The 6,000-nt window shown below is 37.2% G+C and overlaps 1 protein-coding gene across 1 annotated transcript in view; it reads right to left on the reverse strand.

Annotated features, from left to right (window-relative positions):
• Positions 1–5,580, reverse strand: part of LOC115416035 (poly(rC)-binding protein 2-like) — a 243,395-nt gene extending 237,815 nt beyond the window's left edge. Inside the window, exon 1 of the mRNA XM_030129736.1 lies at positions 5,434–5,580. The gene's annotated coding sequence lies outside the window, so the exon portion shown is untranslated. The remainder of the gene's footprint in view (positions 1–5,433) is intronic.
• Between the last annotated feature and the right edge of the window lie 420 nt (positions 5,581–6,000).

Raw genomic sequence — 6,000 nt, forward strand, 5'->3', positions numbered from 1 at the left:
AAATACAAGAATAGATTAAAAAACATAAAAAAGCTGTACAATTAAAAACAACAACAAACTAGAAAAGCACTTTGAGAGCGAAGACTTCCGCCAAGGCACATCAGCCTTGGAGTTAACTGTTTTTTGGGTTTTTTTAAAATTATTATTGTGTATGTGAGTGAGACTGTGGATAAAATAGCTTCTCATGTAAACCTGTACTGTGTGAGACTGTGGATGCTTGAAGGGGGGCGGGGGGGGGGGGGATTTTTGGGTTTGTGTTGTGTTCTTGTTCCATGTGGTCTTTATTTTTTGTGTTTGGGCCACTCTCAAAAGCTCGTCAGCTTCAGGGTGTCCCTTTGCACATAATGTAAATGCAAAATGTAATGTTCTTATACTTGAATCTTTTAAAATATATATGTGAATGAATGAATGAATGAATGAATGAATGAATGAATGAATGAAAAAAAGTGATCTGGAAAAATGGGTAAACGTACTTGCTCATGGCATATTTTCTAACCATTTTATAGTTCAAATAATAATTTTAAAAAAAAACCTCCAGGGGGTCCATTTTAAAAGGCAGAGGTTTTAAAGGGTTAAAGGTCATGTGTGACAGAACGAAGGAGACAACGTGACTGAGCTGTTGGATGGAAGTCAGTGCATCCACAGCGGATCTACATATAAAACTGAAAAGTCTGAATGGACATGAATTTCCTTGGAGCTAATTCTTATTTACATTGTTGTAATCACATGTATAATATTACACTGGCACATTCACACATATCCAAGCGCCAGGATGGAATAACAATGCATCTGAAAATGAAGGGATTCTCACCCACATGTCTGGGTTTTTCTCTGTTTCATGCTGATTTCCCTCATCTATTTCATTGGAACAAAAAAGCAGATTCTTGCAAGGCAATTATGTTTTCATACGTTTGAGACAAGTAACTGATTTTCAATTTCAGTCACAAGTGTTATCTCTAACTGCACCAATAAAATACTGTGATTTTCTTGTTTTTCTTAAATTTACTGTACAATTACAAAAAAACCCAGTTTCAGTATTATCTATTATTTCCCTTTTTCATATATATATATTTTTTATTATTGCTGCAGATGTTTTCTTACCCCGTCCTCTTTTTTCAAGTGGATCTCATCCTATTTATCTACAGAGGAAGCTGTCCATAATTAACATAGATGCACTTTGAAGTCAAAGAGACTCTCTCTCTCTCTCTCTCTCTCTCTCTCTCTCTCTCTCTCTCTCCTCTCTCTCTCTCTCTCTCTCTCTCTCTCTCTCTCTCTCTCTCTCTCTCTCTATATATATATATATATATATATATATATATATATATATATATATATATATATATATATATATATATATACACACACACACACACACAAAAAACAAAGCACGACCGGCAGGAATTCAGTACCATTAGCTATTTTTCAGTGTTGTTTTGAATAGAATTAATCTGACAATGCATGAAAATGTTTCTGTTAATGTCTTCAATTAAAATAAACTCAAAAACTTTGAAATATTTCAGGCAGCAGACATTAAATTATAAAGAAATGCTTTTACGGAACATTGTTGATATAAATTATTGATGGTGCTTTATATGTATGTTCTTAGTTTAATCATTTCTGTATAAACCGTAAATACTGTATAATCATATACGGTTTATACTGATTAAGGTTCAAGGTTCAATTTATTGTCATTACACACATGAAACAAAATCAGTACTTAGGACCAGCAATGTACATCGTAAAAATTCCTATAAAATTAGTCCTATATTAAAATAACAGTAATACCTAATAATAATTCAAAAATAATGCAGTGCAACAGTAACTTAACGGTTTGCTTATTTTCATTGTGTTTGTTTTTTTTGTTTTTTTTTAATCAGTTCAAACATTTCTGTAAAGCCCTGTGAGACAACTTTGTTGTGATATTGGACTCTATATATAAAATAAAATTGAACTGGATTGAATATATGAACTGAGATATGGTTTTAGAACAGACTTTTATTGTGTTTTCTGTATATTTTTAGTGTGAATGTATGGCTGTGGTTTCTATTTGATCTAACTTCTGCTGCTGTCTTGGCCAGGACACTCTTGAAAAAGACATTTTTAATCTGAAGTTTCAAGTTTCTTTGTCAGGTGCATTCAGGGTCCAAGTACCATGGCAATGAAACACAGTGTGCCACGGCTCTGTCTGCGCCCAGTAACGAAAAATAAATAACAAACAAATAACAATCACAATCACAGCAACAATAAAAAATACTTAACAATAAACAGCACCAGCCCTCCAATTGTAATAAAAAAACACAAATAAATAGATCAAATTATAAAAGCTGAAAGTCAGTAATCTCAATGAGCTTTTTCCTGATTAAATGAAGGTTAAATCAAAAATAAAGTCCCCTTTTAGTGGTACCACCACTGCAACATTAGCTAAATATCTCAATGAAGATCTTTACGACTACTGAGATAGAGCAGTAAATGTAAAAATATTATAAGGGTTTTTCTTCCACAGGAAAATAAAACAGTATTTGGACTAAAGTCGCCTTGGGAACAATATTAACCCTTTATTTGGAAAGTGTCCACCTGTGCATGAACAGTGAGTGGACCTGCTGTGTTCAGGACCATGAAGGAATGGAACCACTGGGTTAGCCCTAACCCTGTGAATGAACAGTGAGTGGACCTGCTGTGTTCGGTTCCATGAAGGAATGGAACCAATGGAACAAATGGAAGGAAGGATGTTCAAAGGGAGCATGTGGATGTTCTAATGTTCTAAAAGGGATGTTCTAATGTTCTAAACTACATGTTCTAAAATACATGTTCTAATGTTTGAAAATACATGTTCTATGGTTCTAAAAGGGATGTTCTAATGATCTAAAATATATGTTCTAAAAGGGATGTTGTAATGTTCTAAAATACATGTTGTAATGTTCTAAAAGGGATGCTCTAAAGTTCTAAAAGGGATGTTCTAATGTTCAAAAATGCATGTTCCTTTTACCTTATATATGTTTTTTCTTATATTTTTTGCATTTACTTCATAGATTTTTTTTTTTTTTTTGCCACTTACGGGTAAGGAACCAAATATGGTAACTTAATTACCTCAGCCAAGGAGGCTATGTTTTTGCCAGCGTTGGTTTGACCTTCAGTCAGTCAGTCACTCAGTCTGTCCGTCCGTCCGTGTACAAGGTAACTCAAAAAGTTAAAGACGGATTTCGATGAAAATTTCAGGAAATGTTGCTACTGGCACAAGGAAAAAATGATAAAATTTTGGTGGTGATCGGGGGGGGGGGGGCACTGATCTGCCTTGGCAGAGGTCTGCCCTCTCTGAGTGCTTCTAGTTACATTCAGTTATTGATATCTTTGCTGAAAAAGTAACTTTTACATCATATTTCTCTGTTTTGATTTAACTTCGAGTTTACTCTGAATTTTCATGGACATCTACATTATCTATGAATTAAATACAGGAAAATACAGGATTGATGTTCAGAGGCTCCGTAGTTAACGTAGAAACATTATCATCTTCTACAACACTGATTCAGTTGGCACTATCTGTCACTTTTTCTTAATTTTTCTCTGTTTTGATGTAATTAACTTTGAATTTACTCTGAATTTTCATGAAAATGGGATTAAATAAGTTTTTCTTCATCCCACTCCTTTTTGAGGGTAAATGAATGATTTTGGAAATTTTTTTTGAACTTGCATGTATTCTGTAAATGCTAAAAATAAACAAATAAATGAATAGATAAATGAATGAACATCTACATGATCTGTGAATTAAATACAGGAAAATACATGATTTACGTTCAGAGGCTCCATAGTTACCATGGAAACGGTCATCTTCTACAACATTTACTTTTTCAGCAAAGATATTGCTAACTGAGTCACTTTTTCTTATTGTTTCTCTGAATTTTCATGAACATGGGAACGTCATGAACATGGGATTAAATATGTTGTTCTTCTTCCCACTCCTTTTGAAGTGTAAATGAATGATTTTGGAATTTTTGAACTTACATGTATTCTGTAAATGCTTGAAACAAACAAATTAATTAATTAATTAATGAATAAATGAATGAACATCAACATGATCTGTGAATTAAATATAGGAAAATACATAATTTACACCAAAAAGTACTTAATACAGAGGATAAAATTATGAAAAAAATGGTGATAAATCAGTTAAGAAAGGCAGAAATAGACAAAAAAAAATCATGTGGGTCCTGCCACCAAAGTATCTGAGGGTCTGTATGGGTTAACTCCAGAGTATTTCCTATAAAGGCTACAGTGGTTTAGTTGTGTATACCGTGGGTCCGTATGGGTTAGAGTTAGGGTTAACTCCAGAGTATTTCCTTTAAAGTATATAGTGCTTTAGTTGTGTATACCTCCTTTTCTCCTATAGACTCTCATATTTGCATATGATCTGACTCAAATACATCACAGGATTACTGTGGCACTTGTCCTACATGGGATTACCTCCATCAGAGTGTTATAGCTCTCCAGTGAGAACACGAGGCAATCAGACCTGGCCAATTACTGACTCTCCTGTGAAGACACCCCTCCACCCCCCCACCCCCCCACTACTGTGCAAACACGCACATCCAGGCAGAAGGTGGACCGCAGTTTGAGTGTCTTCTGTCTCCAAACTCGGCTGCTGATGTAACCAGTGAACATCTGTGAGCCTGGGGGAACACACAGCCATATGCCACCCAAATTTGAGCTGATGGAGGTGCGGTGGGGGGGTGCGTAGTTGGTGGGTGTTTGTATGGGATAGAGGGGGGATTTATGGGTAATGGGAAAGAAGTGTTATCAAAGTGGGTGTATTTGCATCCATGCAGGTGTTCCTCCACAACAGTCATTCCAGCATCCAAAGCCCTCAATGAACAGTGTGGGAGTGTTTCAATGAAAGCACTTACGCACGTAACGCACTGCACTTCCACAGTTAACACTTCCTATTTAACTACTAGGGTCCCTGGGATGAAACTGAGGGTTTTTTAATGTGGGTCTAAAGGGAAATGTGCACTCCTGTGGTGCGCTATGGGAGCACGCAGCATTCCCAGGTCTGACTGACAGCGTTGGCACATTGTTTTCTCAAGCAGACGGGTAATCATTACCGGGAACTGACGCGCACCGCACACGACGCGTCTCCAAGTCTTTAATTACAACCATCGGTCATTACGATCACTCCTGTAAAATAAACACGTTTTACCCCCAGAGAGACTGATTGAGACAGCAGAGCTCAGCTGGTGAGAAGTTAAACATGATTGTGTTCCCAACAAACACAAGTGCTTTCCTTCAGCTTCAACCTCTGCTTCACATGCTTCAACCTCTGCTTCACATGCTTCATCCGGCTAAACCGAAGCACGCACATATTCCCCAAAACACAAACAAATTTTATTTATTCAAAAGCAACCAGAAGCGATGTTGCAAGAAAGCAGAGATTGGTCTTACCACGGAGAAGAAGAAGAGGGAGGAGAAGAGGAAGAACCGCGGAGTGGATGGAGAAATTATAAATCCTCGGTTGGAGCCCGCATTGTCGAGGAGGAGGATGAGAGGAAGCAGGCAGCTCCTGTGAGGGAATAATCCGACTGACAGTGACAATAAACCGGAGAGGAGGAGGAGGAGGAGGAAGGGGAGGGTTGGGCTGAGGGGGTGCTACCCCATCCAATTAGAAACAGTGGCATTGATTGTTACAGGAAATAAGGCAGTTAGTGTTTAGAGCAGAGACAGCCGCTTAGGATGGGAAATGGTTTGACTGGGATTGTGGGACTTTTTTTTTTTTCTTCCACTGGTTAGAAGGGAATGAAAAACTAATGTGAGGAAAAAAATACGGGCTCCAAAAAAAAAAAAAAAAAAAAAAAGTGGGAGAGACATGGACATGAGGATGATATTCGTGCTCAGGGTTAGTCCACAGGGTTAGGGTTAGGGCTGGTATTTCCACGTACAAAGCTGAGGTAGGAGTGGTTGCTGCTGGCTGTAGAACAAATTGCCCCTCGGGGATAATAAAGTTTACCTTGA

The sequence above is a fragment of the Sphaeramia orbicularis genome, unplaced genomic scaffold (assembly GCF_902148855.1).
Source record: "Sphaeramia orbicularis unplaced genomic scaffold, fSphaOr1.1, whole genome shotgun sequence".
Classification (NCBI taxonomy): domain Eukaryota; kingdom Metazoa; phylum Chordata; class Actinopteri; order Kurtiformes; family Apogonidae; genus Sphaeramia; species Sphaeramia orbicularis.